This window comes from Protopterus annectens, chromosome 11.part0 (genome assembly GCF_019279795.1).
Source record: "Protopterus annectens isolate FY-2018-M chromosome 11.part0, PAN1.0, whole genome shotgun sequence".
Lineage (NCBI taxonomy): Eukaryota > Metazoa > Chordata > Ceratodontiformes > Protopteridae > Protopterus > Protopterus annectens.
In genome coordinates, this window is record NC_056745.1 from 342,570,172 (window position 1) to 342,596,937 (window position 26,766).

Consider the following 26,766-nt stretch of genomic DNA (forward strand, 5'->3'; position numbering starts at 1 on the left):
ACAATGCTCCTACTTAAGAGTGAATCTGCAAGCTACCGTAAAAATTATAGACCAGTAACTTGCCTTCCAACTACGTATAAACTATACACCAGAACTGATGCCACCAGAGCTTATAGTCATTTAAACGAAAACTCAATCATGGCAATAGAACAAAAAGACAATAAAAGAAAGGCATATGGAACAAAGGATCATCTGTTGCTAAATAAAGTCATAATGGAGAACTGTAAAAGGGGGAAGAATCTAAGCATGGCATGGACTGAATACAAAAAAAGCATTTAATAGTATCTCACATTCATGGATATAAGAGTGCTTAAACATGCATAAGATACTCCCTACACTGATCAGCTACATGACAGTGACCATGAAACAGTGGCAGACCACTTTGCAATTAAGCCATGATAAAGGACAAATTATTATTCTAGAGATAAAAATCCAAAGGGGGATATTCCAGGGTGACTCCCTGTCACCTCTGCTATTCTGTCTTTCTCTTAACTCATTAAGCTGTCTATTTAACAGATTAGGCCATGGCTATAATTTGGCTCCTAGAAAACAACAAAGTGCAAAGACTTCTCATCTTCTCTTTGTCGATGATTTAAAACTATATACCTCAGGAGATAAGGAACTGAAAGCACACCTGCAAGTAGTCAAAACTTTTTCAGATAATATAAGAATGTCATTTAGTCTTGATAAATTTGCAAAAGCAACCTTTAAAGCAGGAAAACTGCAGCACCAAGAAAACATCAGTTGTGGGACAAGAATGTGATATAAAAGAACTTGAGCAAGAGGGAGTGTATAAATATTTGGGAATTGATGAAGGATCAACAGTAAAACATGAACAGATGTGAATGAAACTTAGTAAGGAATATTTTAAAAGACTTAAATTAATCCTGAAAGCAGTGTTGACATCTAGAAACAAAATTCAAACTGTAAACCAATTTACTCTTTCTGTCCTAACTTTCGGTTTTATAGTGATTGACTGGCCCCAAGATATGTTGGATAGATTAGACAGAAAAGTGCTTCAAGCTCACCAAATGATTTATAAAAATCAGTGCATACCAAGATTATATATTCCCCATTCCGAAGGAGGTATGGGCCTCCTAGAAATTCATCACATGTATAGATCTGCAATCATGGGACTGCACACATATCTGCTGACCTCACAGGACTAAAACATAGTGAAAGTTTTGAAATATGAAGAGAATAAATCTAAGATGACTTCCCTGCGCAGTCTAGCAGAAGCATTATCGATGTCAAACAGGAATGGAAATCAAACCAGAAGTAGATAAAAATCAGGTGGCAACTGAATGCACAAAACAAGTGAAAGAATATAAGGTGAAGAATCAGATGAGAAGAAATGTGAAAAATGCATAACTATAGTTGCAAGAATAGAAAACTTCTGGAAGAACCTCATGTCGATCAGGATCAAATGCAGGACTGGTTAAGGAGAGGTGAATTCAAGATAAAAGATGAAAGGTTAACATTGGTAGTTAAAGATACTGGGCTATGCACGTGTTGGTTTACAAAGTTCATTGAACATGTGGGAGAAACAAACAAATGTAGGTTCTGTAAAACAGAATGGGAAACAGTCGCACACCTCATTGCTGTTTGCGACATACATGGCAGAAGGACTGTATACTGAAAGGCATAATAATGTGGCAAGACTGTTACACTGGGGATTGTGTAAACATTATGGCATTGAAGTAGCTGATAAACACTGGAAACATGAGCCACATAGCATCGCAGAAAATGATGAAGCCTACGTCACATGGGATCATCCATTACCAACAATTTAAAAGATAGATGTGAGAAAACCAGATATAGTGGTCCATGAAAAGAAGACAAAAGTAGCATTGATCATTAAAATCACTATACCCAGTGACTACAGTGTCTTACATACAGAGAGACACAAAGTCATAAAATATCATGATTTGCAGGCAGAAAAGAGAGCAATGTGGAAGAAAGATGCCCAGACAATTCCAATAGTAGTAGGAACAATGGGTCTTATAAAAAAAAATCTACAATTGTATTTTGACATGTTACCAATATATGTAGCTCCATATGAATTGCAGAAAGAGTCATTACTGGGCACATTACAGGTGCTGCAAAGAGCACTTTAGGCTGACATCAAAGATTGAAACAATACTAATTTCATGAACTTTAATCATACATTGACTAAGGAATGGGGGCCATTCCCATCATGGTACTAGAAACCCAAAAGACTTGGAGGAATTAAAGAGGTCAGATACACCAAACAGCCCTACAAGGTTTAGCACTATAACAGTCAGTGTGACAATAGCAGGTACTGCCAGCCATCCCAGAGAGAAGTAGGGCAGTAGATGTAAAACTTGTGTCATAACAGCTAGCTGTAATTTTATAAATAATTGTATGTCATTAGTATATCAACCTGATCTGTACAGATGATCGTGCTGAAAATGTATTTGTGAGCTCTGCTTGAGTTAATTGTGTTAAAATGTACTAATAGTGCACCCTGCTGAAATGAAGAGGAAATGTGCATGTATTATTGAAACTGAATTAAATGTATATGTTTCAATAGAGGACACTGGTACTGCAATGGTTAACCAGCTGACTTTACCTTAAGAAAAATAAGTTAAATGTAAATGAGGTGTTGAATCATTAAACGGTACCCCACAGTGCTGAGTAGGCCCAGAGCTGGCAGGTCTGGGAACAGCCATTATCAATTAGCTTTTGTAAAGAAGAGGCTCCAGGCATTGCCATAAAAGCACTAAATGTGTGTTGTAGCAGTCTGCTAAAGTCCTGTTTCAAACTCAAACTCAAGAGGAGATATTGTGGGATCCTAGAGTCAAGGTCATTTTGCCAGCCGTCTTAGAAATTATATTTTAGATATTGCAAAGTGAAATCTCAGAGTATAGAGTATTCTGTTTGAGGTCTGGCTAGAAAGACTGCTCACATATTGCATCTTGCATTGCCCAAGTAAGTTACTAGGGAACAGTAAAATTGTTTTAGATTCAATCAAGAATATAAAGTGAAGCTTAGTTTAGATATTGTTTTTCTTTATTTGTCTGAGTCTGTCCTTCAATACCCTTTTCAATATTTTCTGTGATTTGAACTCTGTGGATTACTATGAATATATATTCAATTTTTTCATGTTCTTTTATTATTTATTATTAAATATATTTAATACGTTTATTGTGGCTGGTTATTGTAGAGAGTATCTAACCTTTACAGTAGTTATATTTATTTGCTGACAATGTGTGGGCCACTCCAGAAGGCCTAACCATCTTGGTGAACTACTATTATTTGTATTAATATTAATATTACATAACCTAATTGGACAGCCGTTGTTAAGGGCCTTAGAGTAGGTGTAGAGTGTCTGGTGGCAGTGAATCTACCTTATAGTCTGGGCAGGAAGGGGCATAGCTAGTAAACCTATACCAGCCTTTCCCAGGTGTGTGCGTGTGAATGTGTGTGTATGTGTGTGTGTGTGTGTGTGTGTGTGTGTGTGTGTGTGTGTGTGTGTGTGTGTGTGTGTGTGTGTCTGTGTGTGTGTGTGTGTGTGTGTGTGTGTGTGTGTGTGTGTGTGTGTGTGTGTGTGTGTGTGTATGTGTGTGAAAATTAAATCCTAAAGAGTGTGTGTACCAGCTACGTGGGACAGGGACACAAAGCACTAGGTTTGCAGAGAGAGTGCTGGAGGACTTGACTTGGACACTCGACTGAGGACCTAACTCTACAGTTGTACCAGTGTGGAATCTTATTGGAGACCTTAAGGCAACAGATATAGAGACATCCGGACCCCGAGCTAAGTGTGTTCCCTGTGTGCTCTTAAGGGAAATTGTACTTGATGCAGAGAGGTCTGTGTCCGGAAATACTGAGGGTATTCATATGTATTCCAAATGCATGTCGCTCTCCAGTGTTAGTAGTGAGGATTCAGGTTCCATGATTACTGGCCCAGTGTGGGAACAACACATATTGATGCCCATCACATATTGGCACCAGTGGTGGGTGCCACAGTCAGAAACCTCTGTAACTTCAATAAAGACATTTTTACTTCCAGTCTTCTCCAAATCAAATAGGCTCCACTTAAAACTTGTCTACTTGATGACTCAGTGAACATTTTTAATACAATATTTCTGAATATCATGGCAGAGCAAGCACCATTAAGATTGAAAAGAGTTAAAAAGAAACCAGCTCACTGGTTAAAAAAAAAAAAACTCATGCAACTTAGAGATAACACCTGGAGGTCATGGCTACAAACCAAACTCAAACATCCCTACAACACTGCAGGCAGTTAAAAGAACTATAGCAAATTACTTTAAACTTGCTGCAGATAGCCTTGCATATCTTCTCTCAGTTCTAATAAATCATTCTACCCAAGAACAATATGTCCCCAGCTTATGTAAAAAATCTTATATAATACACGTTCATAAAAGTGGCTTATCATTTGAATTCATAAACTATAGACCAATTGTTATTCTTTCACCCTTATCCAAAATCTGGGAAAGATGTATTTACTCTCACCTTACTACATAAATTATTTCTCATAACCTTCTCTCTCTTGCTCCTACAGAGTGATTTCAGACCCAATCACAGTACAGCTGCTGGCATTCTAAGATTGACAGATATAACAAATCACAACAGAAATTCAACCCTAGCCCCATTTATGGATCCATCAAAGGCATTTGACTCAGTCAGTCAATGAATTCTTATAGCTATACCCTCTTTCTCTGGGCTATCACCCTCCTCACTTATCTGTTTTCTTAGTTATCTCATTAATAGGTCCCAAACAGTGAAATGGCAAAATGATTTCTCCTCTTTCCTTCCTATATCTATCGTAATCCCACAAGGCTGCATCCTACGACCACTACTGTTTAACTTATTTATCAATATCAACAGAAGCCAAAGAGGCCACCATAGTACAATATGCCATCAACAGGACTCTATTATGTATGACATTAAGATGCAACCAGTTTTCAGACACTAATTCAGAAATCCTTTTCCTCCATGGAAACTTTGGTTGACAACTCACAAATCCTACTGTACCCACAAAAAAAAAAACAGACAAACAAAAAAAACTAAACAACTAACAGTGACTACCCCCAACTCTCTTTCCTCCCTAAAACACTAACTTTGATATACTTTCATCAAGCAAGACCAATAAAAAACTACTAGGTGTGATTATGGACAACTGCCTAAAATTTTATCTCCACCTTCTGCAAGCCATGAAGAAGACTCATCAAAAGCTAGTCTGCCTCTGTAGAGTAAAACACTACCTTACTGACTCTGCTAGACAAAACATAGCCTCTTTTTTCTATTCCCAACCTAATTATATGCCTTCCCTGTACTAACCTATCTCAGTCCCCCTCTAGCAACCAAATTAAAGCCAATGATAGAATAATGGAGCCAAATTTGCAACCAACCAACAGCATAGATCACATCACTGCCTGTCTCTAAAACAACTAAATTGGATGAAACTAAATAATTATCTGTTGTACTCACAATTCAATATAGCTGTCAAACTACTACACAACCCTGAAAATTCCCATCTTTCAATCCATTATCCAACCTTACACCATAAGAGACCTATGTGCTTCACTGGCAAATCATTGCTCTGCAGGACAAACATAGCAGCAATGAAGGGTGCTCTCTGTATTCATATCACATTGTTAACAACTGAAGTACTATCCCACTCTACCTAACAACAGTCCGCAACCTGAAAGTCTTAAATGCCAACTGAAGGAACACCTGATAGATTAATGCCTCTGCACCTGCACCGCCTGTAATTAAACTTGTCCTAATGTAGTTAGATAAATTCATGCTACAACTTTCTGTTGCACAAAACTTACTATTATCACAGCTGTATACTCCTGTATCATCTCATCTCCTTTCTTTTATTCCTCATGCTTCCTCCCCCTTCCTTTCTATGGGCTGCTTTAACTCTTTATCTTATCCGCCTATGTCCTAGAGTTTGAACAAGTCTTTATAGTAACAAATATTCTTAAATAAAATCTGTCAATCTGTGCATGCTGATGATATTATACTGCATATACATCTGTGCATTTAAAAATAATATATACATATATAACCATGTAACTGCCATTTTTTAATTGAAACTGTTAGCAAATAGTGTAACTGATGTCATGGATGTCTGAATAATGAACTGCTGCTCATGACTGAAGCTGACAGTGCACAATTAATAAGCATTTTATCTGGAAGGGGAAGATGGCAAAAGTCAAGTGGGATAAGCTTTTTCTTCCAATAGAACAGGGTGGATTGGGATTACGCAAGATGAAGGGGTAGTTCAGAGCATTGCAGTTAAGGCTCCTGTACATAGCACAAGCAGAAAACTATAATTCAAAGTAGAAAGAGATGATGATGAAATAGGGGGGAAGTTCAAGTAAGAGGGAAAGACTGGGATTTTGGATGCAGACACTTTAAGGAGAGCAACATTAATTATACAGGATATTATATTTATAAAGCAGCAGAAGGTATTCTAAGAACTAAGCCAATACAGGAATGCAGAAAGGAGATTTTGCAGACAGAGATGACTACAATCAGGGATACAGGCAATAGGCAAGAGGGGGCAGGAATATATTGGAGAAAACTGGCAGTAACCAAGGTATTGGGTACAAATAACTACAGAGAGAAAGGTAATAGAATGAGAAGACACCAAGAACATATTTAGACTGCAGGTTAGAGATTGCCTTCCATATCAAGGACTAATACCAGGTATAGGCAAAGAGAAAGAAATGAAAGACCAGCACTGGTAGAGTTTTTAGTAGAATCTAGAACAAAAGCTGTGGTTTAGAAAGGAATAATTAGCAGAGCATATAAAATATTGCATGATAACTATAAGAATCAATCAAAGGAGGTTATGAAGGATTGGGAAGAGAGACTAGAAAAGCAATTCACAAAGAAACAATGGGGGGATATATGTATGTCTCCCAAATATGCAACAAAATCTAGAAGATTTAGGATCTTTCTCTGGAAGTGTTTACAAAGGTATTTTATACCTCAAGCAGGCGCCAAATAATTTTTCCTCAGGTAGACAGCAAATGTTAGAGGTGTGATGGGGAAGAAAGCGGTAACTTGCAACATATTTTCTGAGAATGTAATCACTGACTTTAAAGATTCCCTGTAGACTGCACAGTCAGAGATGGTGGGTGACTGAACTGGAGTAACTAGGGAGATGATTTTCTTGAGCTATGATACAGAATTGGAATTGCCTAGACATAGTAAGGACTTACTGAGTCTAATTATGATGGCGCCAAAAAAGCAATGACTAGAAAATGGAAATCAAAGTCTAAACCAACTTTAGTAGAAGTAACAAAGATAGTAACAGAGATAAAACAACTGAAACTGTGATCTTTAGAAAAGGGTAAGAGCAAATTACATAGGAAAAAATGGGAAATGTGGGATCAATACATGCAGAGGAGGAATGAGGTTTAAAAGAAGGCAGGATTTGAATGATCTATATAATGACTGGCTGACAGTGACCGGTGTGACACCCATGCACTGGTCCAGCAATGAAGGAGCCTCAGTCCTCACCACTAACACCAGTGAGCGGTGTCCACATAGGGGAGGATAACAAATACTCACACAGTAAAGTACAATTTCCCTTAAGAACACAAAGAGATCATAGTCACTCTGGGGCTGGTTTCTCCCTTTCTCTCCAGACGCCCAATAAGACTCCCCATTGGCACAGCTATAGAGTCCAGATCTCAGCCTAGTGGGCAAGCCAAAACCTCCAGCACCCTCACTGTCCAACCAGTGCTTCATGTCCCTGCCCAGGTAGCTGACACACACACACGCACACACACACACACACACACACACACACACACACACACACACACACACACACACACACACACACACACACACACTTTGAGATATGAGTTATACACAAACAGACACTCCTGGGTAAGGCTGGCACAGATTCTCCAGTTGTGCTCCCTTTCTCCCAATCTAAAAAGTAGTACCAGCTGCCACCACCCACTAATATCAGCTACTAAAAAGACCCTTAACAAAGGGTGTCCAATTATTACTGTGCAATATTATTATCCAAATGGTAAGTGTGACTGAACAGCAAAGCTTATTGGAGTGACACGGACAGTATCACTATATACATGCAATATACTCTAGAGCTTAAATTATCTCTACACAAAACAGCCACAGTTGAAAGGTTTAAAAATATTTAATAATAAATAATAAAAACACCAAGACAATACTTCTTACTACACAGTGCTAGTCAAAAGTTCAGAGATCACAGGAAAATGCTAAAAATAATAAAGTAGAATAGTTCTGACATCAACACAAAAATCACTTAGTCTAATCTTCCTGTTTCCTAGCTATTTCTAAGGAAAACACTGAAGTCTAAGATCCTACTTACATGCAGAACACAGGCAGATACTGGTGAGTTGGATGTTCTCATGACAAATGCAAAATGCTCTCTGATTCTCTCTCTTTAAATTGATAACACAGTGCTGCTTCACATTACATAATTCTTAACAATTTTCTGCTTTCCCATGCTAACAGAAACTCAGAGGTTAATAGCCCTTTTGATCTTGCAGCTAGTCAGGAAGCCAGAGCAATAAAAGAAATTTTACATGTAAATTCTAGCCATTAACTCTGGTCTCAAAACAATAGGAAGAATTCCTTCATTTAGACATCTCGGCTCCGAGTTTTAACATCAAACAATTACACAATGCTTGACTTATCAGACTTCCTACAGCAGAGTGCACTGTTCGTGGAATCACAAAGACGCTGGAGATGTGAATAAATTCCACACTTTATTAAAGTGTGGAATTTATTCACATCTCCAGCGTCTTTGTGATTCCGCTAGTAGCCTTTTGGATTTATTTCACTTTGGTTTGTAGTGGCTACTTGGACTCTTTTCTATTAGAGTGCACTGTTGTCACAATTTTGCAATTCCAGATTTAACAGCATTTTCTTCTATTTAAGAGAACAAGCCTGTGGCTTATATTAATATTTACAAATGAGAGAATTATCTATAAAATTCTATCTGGCTAGACTGGCATCCTTCACCTATCTTCACATATCTTCTCCCTGGAGAACTCAAGCTAGTTTTTCAAGTGGCCCTTGAGAAACGTTGCTTGAGAGGGTTAGTTCTATCTGAGTATACCGTACCCCACTCCCTGTCTTGAGATCCCATCCTTGTTGGCATTGCTAATCCCACTGCAGTGCTGCACTGACATATATGCTTGCAACCCTAGGCTCCATCTTAGCAACTTGGCATTTTGCTGGCTGGCTCTGTTTAACCATGTTAGGGGACTGTGATCTGTCACTACAGTGAATTTTCTTCCATACAGATAAGGCTGAAGTTTTTGCAGTGTCCACACTATGGCTAGACATTCCTTTTCTACAGCTGCATAGCATTCCACCCTGGGTTTGAGCCTATGACTGAGATAGACCACTGGGTGCTCTTCTCCCTCTGAAGAAATCTGGCTAGGTACTGCCCCCACTCCATAGTTCGAAGCATCCACCTGCACAACAAATTATTTGCTGTAATATGGACTGGCTAACACAGAGAGTCCTCCCAAAGCTTCTTTAAGCTTCCAGAATGTCTGCTCACATGCTGTGGGCCACACTACCTTATCTGGTCTGTTCTTCCTTGTCAGGTCTGTGAGAGGAGGAGCTATGGTACTTTAACTAGGGATGAACTTTCTGTAGTGCCCTGCTATCCCTAAGAATGCCCTCACCTGCTTTTTGGTAACAGATGCAGGCCATGCCTGAATGGCTTCCACTTTGGCAGGTTCTGGCCTGATCTTACCACTTCCTGCTCAGTCCCAGGTAGGAGATCTCTGCCATACCCACCTGACATTTGCTGGGCTTAATGGTCAACCCTGTCCTCTGTAGTCTGCCCAGCACCTCCCTGACATGTTGAAGGTGCTCTTACCAGGAATGGCTGTAGATGGCAATATCATCTAGGTAACTAGGATATGATCTACCGGCCTCTGGAAAATTGCTGGGGCATTTTTATCCCAAAGGCCATATTTGTGAAATCATACAAGCCAAAAGGAGTCACAAAGGCTGACCTCTCTCTAGCACTGGGAGTCAAAGGCACCTGCCAGTAACCCTTGGTAAGACCAATGGTGGTATGATACTTAGCCCCACCCAGCTGCTCTAGGCCCTCATCTGTCCTAGGCATGGGGTAAGCATCTGACTCTGACTATTTAATTTCCTGTAGTCCACATAGAACCTGGTGCTGCCTTCCTTCTTTGGCACCAGCACCACTGGGGAGGCCCAGAGACTGTTGGACTCTTGAATTACCCCTAGTTCCAACATCTGTATAGTCTCCCTCAGAGTCTGTTTGACTCTCTCAGGCACCCTATAAGGGGCCTGCCTAACAGGCTTTGGGGTCCTGTATCCACCTGGTGCTGCACCAGGTGGGTGCACCATGGTTTCCCAGTGAACATGTCCCCAGACACCTGTAACACTGCTTGGGTTTCTCGAACCTGGGTAGAAGATAGCTGCTAAGACATTGCTACCCCTTCCACTGAGGTGTCAGTCCAAGCCTCTCTGAGGAGATCAGTCACCAGATCTCCCTTAAACTCCTCTTGCAAGCCACTGCAAATACTCAGCACAAGGGCCTCCCTAACATGGTAAGGCTTCACCATGTTAACATGGTGCAATTTGTGGCCCTTCTTCCTGCTTCCTGCTTAACAGTTCCACCATGTAGTTACCATCACTTACCTTCCTTACCCCCTTGTAGGGTTCCTCCCAAGCTGCTTGCAGCTTGTTGTGTCTGACAGGAATGAGAACCATTACCTGCTGCCCTACAGCATACTCTGTAGCTCGAGCATTCCTGTCATACCATACCTTTTTCTGTTGTTGGGCTTCTGCCAGGTTCTCCTGGGCCAAACCCATGAGTTTCCTGAGCCTTGTCCTGAGGATTAGGACATATGCCACAACAAACTCCTTGTGAGGTTCACACTCACCTTCCCACTCATCATGAATTAAATCTAGAGGTCCCCTCACCCTATGCCCATACAACAGCTCAAAGCATAAAAAACTGTGGATTCCTGGGGAACCTCTCTGTAAGCAAACAACAGATGGGGCAATATTTGTTACACTCCCTCTTAAACTGTTCTGCAAATGCCCGTAGCATGGACTTAAATGTAGAGTTTAACCTCTCAACAAGACCATTAGTCTGGGGATGGTAGGGGGTGGTTTTCAGATGCTTCACCCCGCAGTACTTTCACAGACAAGCAAGCAGGTATGACATGAAATTGGCACCTCTGTCAGTCAGTATTTCATTTGCAAAACCTACCCTGCTGAAAATCTCTAACAAAGCATTTGTCACCTTTTCTGCCTCAATGGAGGACAAAGCCACTGCCTCAGGGTATCTTGTAGCATAATCTCCTACCACTAAGATATAGTTTTCCCTGTGAAACTTGGGATACTCAGAGACCTCACAATATCCATAGCTACCCTCTGAAATGGATCCTCAATAACAGGCAAAGGCATCAAAGGATATCTCACCTTGTCTACTGCCTTGCCTACATTTTGGCACTGCTCACAGGTCCTGCAGTACCCTGTTACATCTCTGGAAATTCCAGGCCAATAGAAGTTCTGCATAATACGTCTATTTGTATGTTTTATGCCCATATGACCTGCAAAGGGAATATCATGGGGTATGGCTAGAAGTGCCAGATGGTAGGCTCTAGGCACTACCAACTACTGTAGCCTCTCACCTTCTAGCCCTCCCTCAGGGTTCCACACTCTATACAGTAACCCTTTGTTCCAGTATACAGATTCCCCCTTCCATTGAGAATCTGGCACTTCACTAGCTACCTGCCTTAGGCCTTGTAATGTAAGGTCTGAGAGCTGAGCCTGTCTTGACTCTCTCTTTATAACCCTTCCCAGCACCCCTTCCACAGGAAGTCCGGCATCCTCTGACAGCGGTGCTTCACTGTCAGCCTGGGTACTACTACTCACCTCTACCTTTGCAGTCACTCTGTCCCAGGGAACATCAGTACTCACAAGCAGCTGTGGCTCACCTTCAGTCTCACTGCTACAGAGCATCTCCCTCCATGAAGTAACCACCTCACCAGTCCTGGCTGCAAGCATGCGGTCTGTCTGGGTCTCCTCCAGGCTACCAGACCCACATGCTTGTCTCAAAGGCTGACTGGATGTAACTGCATAAACAAATGGTATTGCCTCATGAAAATCCTTCCCTATCAGGACATCTACAGGATGGAAGTTTGGTACCCCTGTTGTCTCAAGACAACCTACTATTGTCATTTTCTCTTTCACACTTACTGGCTCTCTCACCTTTTGTTCCCCACCTTGCCTCCATGGACATCTGTATGCCACATGGCCCCACTGGTTGCATTCAAAACATTTAACCCTAGGTCCTGGACATGTACCTGACCTAGTGGCTTCCTCTCCTACTGGCAGATTCTGTTGGGGCAGTCCAGACTGCCCACACTGGGTTCCTTTAGACCCATGAGCAGTACTGGGGGTCCCTTTCTTGTGCAGTGATGCCCTGTTTGCTATGTATAAGTCTTCCTTCTTCCCCAACTCCTCTGAAGTAGCAAATTGTCTATCAGCTAACCAGATCCTCATGTCCTCAATCAAAGTGTTAAGGGCTTGTTCCCTCACCAAAAGGTCTACCAGCCCTTCAAAAGTGGTGACCTGACATCCACTCACCCACCTATGAAAATAACCGCTTAGTTCAGGAACATATTCACACACACTTTCATCTGCCTTGCGTCTATGCTCACAAATTTTTTTCCTGTAAGTTTCAGCTGTTAGCTTAAAGAATTCTAACAAACAATTCTTAACAGCAGTATAATTAAAACAGTCAACGTCGGACATTTTGGACAAAATAGTTACAGCTTTACCATGGAGTAAGGGAGTTAGGAACTGTACCCAGATCATTTGGTCAACATCATACTGTTTACATACCCTCTCAAACATATGAATGAAACTATCAAAATTATCCCCCTCTGTAAATTGTAGAAGAAATGTACTGACCTTTTGTGCTTCTGGGGTCCAGTTACTCCCTTCCTCATTACCTCCATGACTCTGACAAAGAGTCAGTATCTCCTTTTTGTGCTGCCTCTGCTGCTCCTTTTCCACAGCTTCCATTTCCAAACGACTGGCCTCCAACTCAAGTGCCTTTAGCTCCAGATGGATTTTTAAGTACTCTGCACAAAGGTTGAGCTGTCCTTTCCCTGAGTGTTGTAGATCTCCACTGCAAGTCCGATCATCCTCCTGGTTGCTGTTTTCTGATGCACCTATGACCAAAGCTGCAATCATGTCTGCCTTAGTCAGGTTTCCCTGCACCAGTCCTTTAGCCTGGCACATCTCAGCCAACTGGCTCCTTGTCGGCTTGCCATAGTCTTCTGCTGACATGCTTGCCTGCTCTTCCTGACTAACTAAGCTCACAAAAGAAATAAAACAATTGTGATCTGAACTCTGAATATTCACTGTGTGGCTGATTTAGAGTACAAAAACACCTTCAGTGATCACTGTACACAAGCTACAGGAATTCACTATCCACACCACACTACAAGACAATTAGTATGTGCCAACCAATTACTATGTGGTTTGGATATCCCGCCACTGCCAAACAATTAATAGATGACACCCATGCACTGGCCAAGCAATCAAGGAGCCTCAATCCTCACCACTAACACCAGTGAGGGGCGTCCAAATTGGGAAGGATAACAAATATACACACACAGTAAAGTACAATTTCCCTTAAGAGCACACAGAGATCACAGTCACTCTGGGGCTGGTTTCTTCCTTTCTCTCCAGATCCCTAATAAGACTCCCCACTGACACAGCTATAGAGTCCAGATTGTAGCCTAGTGGTCAAACTAAAACCTCCAGCACCCTCTCTGTCCAACCAGTGCTTCGTGTCCATGCCCAAGTAGCTGACACACACATACTTTGAGATATGAGTTATATACAAACACACAGACACTTCTGGGGAAGGCTGGCACAGGTTCTTCAGCTATGCCCCTTCTGCCCAGATTATACTGTAGTACCACTTGTCACCAGCCTCTAATATCAGCTATTAATAAGGCCCTTATAAAAGGGTGTCCAATTATTACAGTGCACTATTATTATCCAAATGGTAAGTGTGACGAACAGCAAGTCTTATTTGGGGTGGGTTGGACACTATCACTATATACATGCAATATACTCTAGAGCTTAATTATCTCTACATAAAACAGCCACAGTTGAAAGGTTTAAAAAGATTTAATAATATATAATAAGAACACATGACAATACTTCTTACTACACAGTGCTAGTCAAGAGTTCAGAGATTACAAAGAAATGCTTAAAAAAATACATTAGAAAAGTTCTGAATCAATACAGAATAACAGCTAGACTAAACTTCCTATTTCCTATCTAAATCTAAGAGCAAACACAGTTCTAAAATAAACTTACATATAGAGCAAGGCACTGCTGGTGATATTGTCAGTTCTGAAAACAAATGCAAAATGTTCTGATTTTCTCTCTCTCTCTGTCCTTAAATTTATAACACAGTACCACTGACTCATTTCAGATTATGTCATTATTCTATGTTTCCCAGGCTAACAGAAACTCAGAGTGTAACCACCCTTTTGATCTTGCTGCTGGTCAGGAAGCCAGAGCAATAAAAGACATTATACATGTGAATTCTAGCCATTAACTCTGGTCTCAAAATAATATGGAGAATTCCTTCATTCAGACATCTCGGCTCTGAGTTTTGAGATCAAACAATTATACAGTGCTTGACTTATCAGCTTTCCTCCAGTAGAGTGCAATGTGATTACATTTTTGAAGTTCAAAATTTACCATAATTTTCTTACATTTAAGGGCATGTAACTTACATTAATATTTACAAATGACAGAATTATCTACCAAATCCTATCTAGCTAGGCTGGCAGCCTTCACCTATCTTCACAACATGGACAGATGGGAATTCTTATATTTAACTGAGAATTTTTCAAGCAGGTAAAAAGAGCAACATAGGTAGAACAAGGTGCCCTCATCTGACATTAAAGTCTATGTTTCTTTGTAAGATAAATTAAATATTGAACATTTAGTAAAACAAAACAATATGCGTAACTGTGTTTTGTGTAAAAGTTGTGTATACTGCTGTAAAATCTTACTTAGAACTTAATTAATTAAAATGATCTTGTAAGAATCTATATTCATTTCCTGTTAATGCTTTTAACTTTTTTAACCATGTAAAGCCTGCTAGATATACAAGTCACAGAGTATGCACACACAGTAGGAGGAACTCAATGCTGGTTGTTTATGATATGGTATGTTTACTGCTAATCATTTATGTGGATTATCACTTTATTTATTTCTTTGTGTGAACCAGGAAAGTGAACTGATCCATTTGGATCTATTTTAGTGACTGTATGGAGCATATGGAGCAAACATAATGCTATACTGATTCAAAACAATGAATGCATACATTATTATCATGAAATCTGTTTGAGCTGTTAAGAATATGGTGAAAAAAAACTGCATGTAGTAAAGCAGAGTCAGATATAATATGACATTTTAATTATTTTATTTTATTTTGCATTTGTTTGCCGGGATGGTTTGACTGGGCCAAAGAACATTTTCAGCTGTGGTCAAAACTGATAACTTCCACATTATTATAAACAAAAAGTTGTATGTAATATAGACACAGTCAAACAATCAGAGAATTTATAAAAGAAACTATACATGGCAAGTAAAATACTTATTTAAATATCCAAGCACAAAACAGATAGTCAGCAAAATGGGATCCATAAAATATATGAACACAGTTCCTACAAAAACATCCACAGGATCACTCAATGGCTGAGAAAATAACACTCAATATCTATAAAAGTAAAAAACTGGAAAAAAATTATTGGTAAGTGCTTTCATGATGTAGATACATCACTTCATCAGACCTATAACTGACACAACACAACTATGCTTATATTGTTACCTTTTATATTAACACTTCTAATATTTGAAAATGTAAAGGCTGTAAGAATTTTTGCAAGGTCTGCCTTTTTGTTTTTACATATGCATTCTAGTATTAAGGAGATGCTTTGTTTATAAGTGTACCCCTTAAGAAATGAGAGTGAAATTGCTGGTGTGTACTATGATTGGTTGTTTTAAATTAACTCAGTAATATAAGCATAGTTGTGTTGTGTCAGTTACAGGTCTGATGAAGTGATGTATCTACATCATGAAAGCACTTACCAAAAAATTTGTTCCAGTTTTTTACTTTTATAGATAGTGAGTGTTATTTTCAGATATATTGTCACTAGCACAAGTTGCACTAGCTGCACTAGTGCTCCCTCTACTGACCCACACTATGCAGCTGTATAGGCTTCTACTAAAATGTAGGCACACACACACATGGACACGTACGCTCGTGGCACACACACACACACACACACACACACACACACACACAGACACACAGACACACACACACACACACACACACACACACACACACACACACACACACACACACACACACACAAACACACATGCGCACACATGCACACACTCTCTCTCACACACACACACACACACACACACACACACACACACACACACACACACACACACACACACACACACACACACACACACACACACACACACACACACACACACACACTCTTATACATGCTCCCTCCCCCAAAACACACACAGATATCTTAACAGTATTAACAGCCTCATTCCTGCTATAGCAATGAATGGGATGTAAATCATCAAAAGACAGCAAACATTTCTTATGCTCATCCAATGCTGCAGTAGAGGTGTTCTATTAGATTTAATACCTTTACTCTAGTACTTGTGAAAGGTTCCAATTAGACATACATGGCTAATTAGCATTAGCTGCACCTCCAGATTTCTGCATTTGCATGCAGCCTTTACTAACTAAACTATAAATGCTGCAGTTTGATAATTTCTGATGACTATTCTAACTTGAATTTGACCATATTTACAAATGTTTTCATCGGATTCAGATTTTTTCATTTAAATGTTTCAGAGCAAACGTCACTTGGCTTTAAACAATATAGTGTTGGAATTAGTAGGCATAATTCCAAGGCAATAATAGTATCTCAAATATATGAATGTCAGTCTTCAAGTTTGAGAAAAAAAGTCATTTCTTCTCATGACCGAATCCCCTAGAACCGTATTTTACACCATCGAGTGGCTAGCCCTCCCATGGCACGCAGTCTGTGATCCATGTTATCCAACCTTAAGAATGCTGTGCACCACAGTAGATGCCCCAAAGTGGTTGGTCTGTACAACTCTTCCCACTATAGGGTACCATATAGAGTCTGTGGTGCTTCCCAGAGCTCCATTCATTGGTGAGAGATGGAAACACTCAGCATGTTTTTTAGAGGTGGGAGGAACCCCACAGAGACACAGGGAGAACATGCAAACTCCAAACAGGCATTGGTCAGAGGACAGGATCAAACCTTGTACCTTGGAGGCAAAGAACTTAACCATTATGCCAACTGCAATAGCAAAGAATTGAGCATCAGAGGCACTCTACCAACTTCTGGAAAGTAATTCATTAGGTGGCACAAAGAAACTGTATCAAGTTGCAAGGCAAAGATAGAAAGATAAAGAAGATAGTCAGATACCCTTCATAAGGGATGCCAGCAACAACCTGCTCAGCAGTCCACAGGACATTAAAGGCAGATGGAAGGAATATTTCCAGCAGCTTCTGAATGAAAAAAAAACCCACAGAAGCTGTACTGACCTAGAAACAGTCTACGATGAGAGAAGAGGAAGAGCTCACCCTAGAAGAAGTAAGAACAGCATTAAGGAAGATGAAGTCAGGGGAAAGCTGCCGGCTCAGATGAGGTCACAGCAGATATGATAAAGATGTTGGGTGAGATAGGGGAGAAATGGCCCCTGAGGGTACTCATAGCAGTGTGGAGAGAAAGGCATATCTCAGATGGCTGGAGAATGAGCATTCTCATGCCAATGTACAAGAACAAAGGGGACATCCACAGCTGTGGGCAGTACAGAGGAATCAAACTCCTATCACACTGCATGAAAGTTCTAGAGATGGTGATTAAAAAATGGATAAGCAGAGGTGTAGAATGTAAGATGGGCGATGAGCAGTTCCAATTCAGATCAGGATGCAGCACAAGTGACCCCGATGTTTGCAGAGAGACACATAGTTGAGAAGATGCTAGAAATGAGGAAAGAATCCAACTGGGCATTCCTAGACTTGGATAAAGCATATGACAAGGTCCCAAGAAAGCGGATCTGGACAGTACTGAGGCAGTTCAAAGTCCCAGAAACATTGCTAGAGTTAATGCAGGCTATGTACAAGGACCCAATGACTCAAGTACAAATAGTGTTCGGCCTCACAGAAGGGTTCCCAGTGGGAGTGGGTGTACACCAGGGTTCAGCTCTGAGCCCACTGCTGTTCATATTGGTGAAGGACTACATTAGCAAACAGGTTGGAGGGGACAGATCAACAAAGTTGTTGTATGCAGATGATGTGGCATTACAGGCAGATGCTGAGCAAGAACTCCAGCAAAGCATAAAGCAACGGAATGCAAAACTGAAGGCACATGGGATGAAACTAAGCACAGATAGGACAGTGGTAATGACAGCAAAGTGGGGAAATCAGAAGAAGGTGAGAACTGAGATAGAAGTTCAGACAGTGAAACAGATAAATAGCTTCAAGTATCTGGGAGGGGTGGTTGAGGAGGAGGGAAGTCTGAATGAAGAGGTCAAAGTTAGAATCAGAGGGGCTGCAGCCAACTGGCAGAGAGTGTCAGGTGTAGTCTATGACAGAAGAATGCTAAAGAAACTGAAAAGTAAGTTGCACAGAGAGTGGTGTGACCAGTACTACTGTATGGTACACAAATCTAGGCAGTAAAGCCAGAGCAGATGAAGACACTAGAAGTGATGAAAATGAAGTGTCTGAGAAGAGTGGTAGGATGCACACTGTGGGACAGATGAAGAAATGAGGACATAAGAGCAGAAGCCAAAGTAGCTCCAGTTGCAGAAAAGATCAAAGTGAACAGATTACAGTGATTTGGATACATGTGTAGAAAAGCTGAAGACAATCTGGTGAAGAAGATTTGGGACAGACAGGAAGAAGGTAAGAGGAAACGAGGATGTCCAGCAAAGAGGAGGATAGATTGTGTGAAAGGAGATCTGCAACAGTCAGGCATGAGTGTTAAAGAAGGCAGAAGTGTGGCATTGAATCGAGAGAGTTCATGTAGAAAATGGGAAAAAGGGAGCTGATGATGATGATGATGATGATGATGACGATGACGATGTAATTTCTTCTAAGAAAGATTTATCCTGTTCAATGTCAGGGATGCTGTTTTAATGCTAAGAAGTGTTCAGTTGTACATTTTGGTAAACTTAAGTGCAGATATCCATGCTCCTTCGACATTTATATTCTTTTAGAGACAAAATCCATGAAGGATTTGCTTATCATTGTTAACGTTAGTATAAAATTCAAAGAACATCTATCTATCTATCAGAAATTGCATCTCTTTTAGGTTAATTGCAAATATTATCCCAATATACTTATCAGCAGTAATTCCTATAATTTGGTATGGCAGATCATTCTCTATCTAGAGGTACACACAGATTAAGGGGTCAGAGTGTGTACAAGGATCTTTCACTATATTGTTGGCATGGTTTAAGGACCTTTGTCATAAAGCCAGATTAAAGTCGTTAAACATTTTAGTTAGGTATATGTTAATAAGAGGAGGTATAATTGTGTTGTTTAAATGTAAAACCAATTAGGCTTTCTGCCACTTTGGGCATTAATTTATTGAAACACTGTTCAGCAACCCAGAAATAGTCACCTTTTGATTGCCCTGCCAAAATCTATATCTCTGCATGCATCACTGCACCTTCATTACAGGCCAAAGTACATGTAGAATACTTTGCTTCAGTATATTGGATTGTCAGATAGTAATATTGCTTTCAAGAATTCTTAGTTCAAGTGGTTTGGGTCAAAAGTATTTGAACCAAGGCTTATATACAGTAAACACCGAATTTCCCCGAGAAGATATCGAGTTAATTTATAACATACATTGAACATTATGTTTTACATGTGATGTCTACAATTATACTAATAATATGATTCTGGTATTTACTGACTTTGTCACCTGGACAAAATGTCATACATATTTGTTTATTATAAAATAACTGGCTATTAAAAATGGTTCACCTCTTGGTGGTATTAATCAATATAGACTGAAATCTTTGAAACCATTTGACATTCTGAAGCAAATTCTCTGGAAAGTATATCATAATGCACAGCTACAGATTGTTTCTAGTGGACACTTTTTTTTTTTTTTGCTAGCACATGTTCACAGCATTATGTACATATAATGCTGATATTTTCATATAAAGCAAAATGTAATGAATAGCATAAATTAATGACATAAAATGTCTTTATTCTGGAGAAATATGTATAGATTTAAAACTGGGTACAGCATCAACCCAATATGGCCATATTCTGCACATATATTGAATTTTCTTCCCAGATAAAAACTCACGTACCCCTTACCTTTAATAGAAACTAAATATAATGCAATCTGCTTGAGTGCTACTAAGAAATGCTCATAGAGAACTGTATTCATGCCTCGCAATTGTGAAGATTTTGAATGGACACATTTAATTTTTTTCTCAAACATTTGCTCTATCCCTCCTAAAACTGAAAATTTTGAGAAGGTATACATTAATAGTACCTGCATTTTATCATTTAAAACTGTAATTTGTGGTCTTTTCCTTATGCGCGTGCGAGCGCACACACACACACACACACACACACACACACACACACACACACACACACACACACACACACACACACAGACACACACTTACTTATATAGAAAGAGAGAGAGAGAGTGAGAGGGTTTTCTTGGGCACTAAACAGGCAAAAACTGAGAGTCATATTTCAGTGCATTAGCAAGAGGTTCTCCCGTTTGATTCTCAGCTGGAGTGCGCGGAGTGCCTTCTGTGTGGAGTCTGCATGTCCTCCCCATGGTTGGGTGGGCGTTCAAAAGACATGCGTAAATGGGCGTGCCTTAGTTGAAGGTTGAACGTCAAGCTGGCACCTCTGCATTCGTGAAAATCTACTGCCAATCGTTAGTGGACAGGAGTTCCGCTGTGGCGACCCCTAACCAGGAAAAGCTGAAAGACAACAACAACATTTATTTATTTATTTACATTTGTTTACTGGGAAATTCTGACTGGATGCAGGTCCTTTTTCAGCGGATGCCCAGGGAGAAAAGCTCCACATCATTTACATGATAAATAGAGATACAAAGTTGCAGCAATAGTAAACAACATTACAGGTTGTTGGCTTTAATACAATATCAAGATATTGATTATCAACAGTATGTATAGTAAATGTTGCAAGTTAAGACAGTTTCTTGTCATTTATAATATTAGTAACAAAGTTGTCAGACAAGATGTTAAAGTATGTAAAGACAACTAGCTATTTCTGACTGTGGTTACTAGTGGCGGTAGTATAGTTGGGTTAAGAGTCTAGGTGGGGGGGTAAGGGTGGGGGGTGTTAATCTGGATTAGAATAAGGACAAAGCCAGTGCAAATTTAAGTGGAATTTGAGTGCAGTCTTGAAAAGGCTGCTGGAAGGCAGAGTAGTTATAGAGAGTGAAAGATTGTTCCAAAGTTTAGATATGGAACATGAACATATGGCTTCTCCTGCTGAGTTTTTGGGTTTGATAACAGTAAGTTGATTTTTGTTGCCTGATCTTAGGGGCCTAGTGGGGTGATAGGGTTGGAGAAGGATTTGAAAGAAAGGGATGTTAAGGAGGTGGTTAATAAGTTTATGAGCGAGGGTGAGTTGATTAAAGTGAAGGAGCTGTGGGAGTTCTAGCCAGTTTAGTTCTTTAAGGGAGATACAATGATGGCTGCAGTAGGAGGTTCCAGTGGCAAATTTAACATTTTTGTTGTAACAAGCATCCAGCTTGTGTAGGTCTGTCTGTCTAAGATTGGTAAGTATGGGAGATGCACAGAGTAGGGTGGAGATTAGCTGGGAATTGGCTATGGAGATTCTAGCTGCCTTGGTTAGGAATTGGCAGCTTCAATATAATGCACCAAGTTTCTTGTGAACTTTTTTTATTGTGAGAGATACGTGGGTGTCAAATCTAACTTTGTTGTCTATTTCCACACTGAGTAATTTTGTGTGTTCTGATGGAGAGATGATGGTTCTGTCTTTGGCAAGAATGTTGAAGTGGTGGGTGTTTTGGGTGGCTTTGGAAGGTTGGAACAGGAGAAGTTTTGTCTTACTTGGGCTGAGTAGGAGCTGAACATTGGATAGCCAGCTTTCTACAGATGAGAATGATTCCTGTGTGATTTGTTGTAGTTCTGGTAGAGTGGGGGCAGAGCAGTTGAGAGCAGAGTCGTCTGCATACTGTATAAGAGATGCTTGTGTGGTGGCAGTATGTAGGTTGTTAGTGAAAAGTGAGAATAGCAGAGAGCCAAGGATAGACCCTTGGGGAACTCTGAGAGTAACTGGGAGACAAGGTGATATGTTATTTTTCCAGATTACTGATTGCTGGAGTCTGTTTAGATAGCTGTAGAACCAGTTGCAGGCTGATTGTGAGAAAGAGAGGTTGGGGAGAGTAGAGAGTAGTAGCTCATGAGATACCATGTCAAAGGCCTTTGAGAGATCTAGAAATATGGCAGTAGAGAAGTGGCCATTGTTTTTGTGATGAAGTATAGTGCTGGTGAAGGAGAGCGGAGTGGAGGTAGTGCTGTGATATGGCCTGAAACCATGTTGGGTTTTGGAGAGGAGATTATTAGCTGGGAAGTAGTTGGAGACCTGGGTGTTGATACATTTTTCAAGTATCATGGAGAGAGGGGAGAAGATAGCAATGGAGCGGTAATTGGAGAGGTCAATGGAGGGGGTGCCTTTGTGGAGGGGAATGATGTGGGATATTTTCCATATGGAGGGAACATAGTCTTCTGTTATGGAACGGTTGATTAGAACTGAAATTGGGTAGGCTAGTGTATCAGCTGCAATTTTCAAGTATTCAGAGGGGAGGTTGTCAGCTGTGAGTTTGGTGGGTTTAAGTTTTGGCAATAGTCTTTTTATGTTGGAGGTAGGTACTGAGGTGAAGAAGAAAAGGGGAGTGGGGGTTTAAGGTTAGCAGTTGGGGGGCTGTTGTAGGGAAGTGTTTTCTGTTTAGTGATGTTATAGTTTCAGTGAAGTGTTTGTTGAAAGATTCAGCGATACTGCTGGAGGATGGGGGAATGGACAGTTGGGGGGTATCAACCTTCCCTCAATGGAGGATAGTGTTAATAGTGGGCCAGAATTGCTTAGGGTTGTGGTTGGTAGAGTTTAGGGTGGATTTATAGTAGAGGGATTTGTATAATTTTATATGCTTTTTGGCTTTATTGCGCAGTTCAAGAAATGATTGCCTATCTGAGTTATTTTTTTGTTAGTCACCAGTGCTCCCAGGCCTTATCTCTGGATTTCATTAGGGTTCTGGTGGTCTTTTCTAACCATGGGGCATGCCTCGATCTGACTTTTGAATTTCTTACAGGAGCATGGGTGTTTAGGATGGAGAGGAAGGTACTGTTGAAGAAGTGCACAGCCTCATCTAGGTTGAGGGATTTTAGTGGTGACCAGTTATTTTTTTGCAGGAAGGAGATGAAGGAGTTGGGGTTGAAGTTGGACTTGTTCCGTATTTGCCTATGGATAATGGGTTTCAGACTGTTTGTGTGGTGCCGAATTAGGAAAGTGGGGGAGTGGTCACTAAGACTGTCAGGTAAGCAGCCTGCTAGGTAAGAGTGAGGGGCTTTGTTGACTAGGATCCAGTAAAGTAAGGTATGATTGTTAGGGTTTTTGTTGATTCAGGTAGGGGATTGAATGAGTTGAGTAAACCCATGGAGATTAAGGTGAATGTTTGGGAAACTGTTATTACAGGATAGCCAGTTGATGTTAAAGTCACCGAGAATGATGGTTTCCTGGGGTAGAGCTAGAGTAGCCCAGCTCAGGAGATTTTTTAGGGGTGTAATATTTTGCCCTGGTGGGAAATAGCATCCTATAATATTGATTGTTTTCTTTGGGTTTAGTTTGAGATTGGCATAAAGGATTTCTTCATTGTTGTGGTGAGGGGCTGATGAGTTCAGGAGTTGAATATTGAAATGGTGTATAATTATCAATGCTACACCACCTCATTTTTTGGACAATCTGTCTATGCGAAGGATGTTGTATTCAGGTGGAAGTATTTCCTCACTTTTGATGTGAGGTTTGAGCCAGATTTCAGTTAGGTAGAGAATATCTGGGGAATATATGTGTGTGCTGCCGTGTAGTTCTTGAATTTTATTGCATATGCTTCTGATGTTTAGGGACATTATAAGTAGGTCTTTTGTTTTCTTGTTGGCTAGGGGTTGAGTTGTTGGGGGGTGCTTGGACTAGGGTTTGTGGTTGGGCTGGATTTGGGAGGACCAGAGTTTGGATGGATGTCTCCAGCGAGGGCTAGTTTATAGAGGGTGTTTAGGATATGTTTTATATACATAGTAAATTGCTTATTGTATCTTAGGGATATTTTATTTTTGAGTTTGTTAGGTGTTTGGTAATGGAGTGTGTGTATTGGGAGGATGGTTTTGGTGGCAGGGGTTGTATAGTTATAGTGTAAATGTTTGAGGGAGGGTGTTGAGAGAGTACAGTGGAAGTTGTTGGGGCATGTGACTGTGGAGCCTTGGTAGGATGTAATGTGAGATAGAACTACGCAGGTTAGGATTGTTATTATATTAGGTAGTAGCATGATTGTGTTGGATGTAGGGGGAGGAGGTGAGTAGTAGTGTAGCCTAATTGCTGGCAATTAGGGGTGGGGTTAAGGCTATGAATAAATGCAGCGGTACTGGGGGTGGTTGGGAATAAGGGGCAGGGGGAAGTGGAGTGAGCGTAGCGAACGGACCGGGCTAGAACTAGGCTAAATATTGCAGGGAAAGTGTCTAACTAGCCAAATTGTTAGGAGTTATTAGAATCTAGTAGGGAAAAACAATCTATAGACCTAATTTCAGATGTGTCCTTTCTGGGTAGATACCTAGTTTGAAGCAGACAAAAAGTGGCAGTTTAAGAACCTTTTTGCCTCTATTTTACAAGTGGGCAATTCCAGTGTATCTACTGGGTTACCTTTTTTCACCTAGAGCTTTATCTTGGTGTACTGATAACTAAAAAGAAAAAGTTAACTGGGGAATGTATTTACAGCAGATGGGGTGGGGGTGCAGCTGCCATGCCTAGCAGTGGGTGAAACCAATTATTTCTGCTTTAGACCAGATACTTTCTACAGTAGCAGGCTAAGAGAGAAATGTAGCTAGACACCTACTGTAACTTATTTTCTGTTTAAAGCCCTTGAGTCCTTGTGGCTGGTTTCTTCACTGCAGATGCAGCCAATGGCCAAGGATTCAACAAGTGGGGGACTGAGAGAGAACCTGTTCACAGGGACAGTGGTCACTAAATGAAAATCTGATTCTCATTTCCCTTTGGCAGTTCTTAATAACATTTTTAGTGAATTGCACTTGAATGCTTAGGATATTTTTTTTCCTAATGATTAAATGCAGCATAATGCTGAAATTATCCTACCCATATTGTCATGGTCAGTACAGGGAATTTTGGGGGTGGCATCTTTCTGATAACAAAAATATCATTCTTCTGGAGAAATGTATGATTCCTTCTTCTGATATACTATCAATAAAGTAAAGGTATATTATGGATATGTATTGCATTCTTTTTCTTAAAGAGAAATCAAATGCCCACCCATACTGGAAACTGACTACAATACAACATAACATACTATCACTGTAAAATGCTTATGAAATATTAATTAATCACTTTTGATAAGCAGCTATATCTCAGCTCACTTATACAGTTCTAAGTTCTTGGGCACTCCGGTACAAAATACACCTAAAAATTGCTATTTATACATTCTGAGGTTTGATGATGGTACCCTTCCTGTGTCAGAAAATATCACAAGTGTTTCTATCAGAAGAATTATCAAATCATTATATTTTCTGAATGTTTATTTCATTTGTCATAATTTCTGGAAGTCATGAGCCCACACTTGTATAAAAAACCTTTCCAGTGACACAAACGTTGCAAATGTTTACATCTAGAGCAATATCAATTCACTATGTATTTGAATATGTATTGAATTTCTCACCCTCTATCGATGTCATGAAATTACACTAATTCAATCCATGTATAATGAAACACGCCAGGACATCACTATGACATGCCTAAAAACATGCATCTCAGTATGCATGTATAACCCCAATCATATCTCCGTTCTCTTTAACAGTTCTTAATGCAGCTTTCAGGATGCACAGGAACAAAATGCATCAAAGTTTTTTTTTTCATTTTCTTTCCATACCTAAGAATTTAAATACAGGATTATGCTTAAACTATCCTGGCAAAACTGCAAAGGGCATTACAGGGAGATTTACAGGCAACATATTTCCAGTGACAAAGAGGTACAATTCTGCAGAGGTATATATATGAATTTTTACTTCTTATATAATGCATACATTAAACTGTTGTCACTGTGTTAACTTGCACAACATTTACCTATAACAATCTGTACTTTTGTAGTCCCATAACTTACACTGGTGGCTTGCACTTCAATTCCAAGTAATGCACAGATCAATTCCTGATGACAGGTTGAACTAGCTGATGGATAGTATTGAGACAGTAAAAGGAACGAAGACTGCTGGGGCTGGAGAGATCATGGAACTAATAGGTTTAATCATGTTTGCTTACCATGCAGTTGTCCCTGGTTGCAC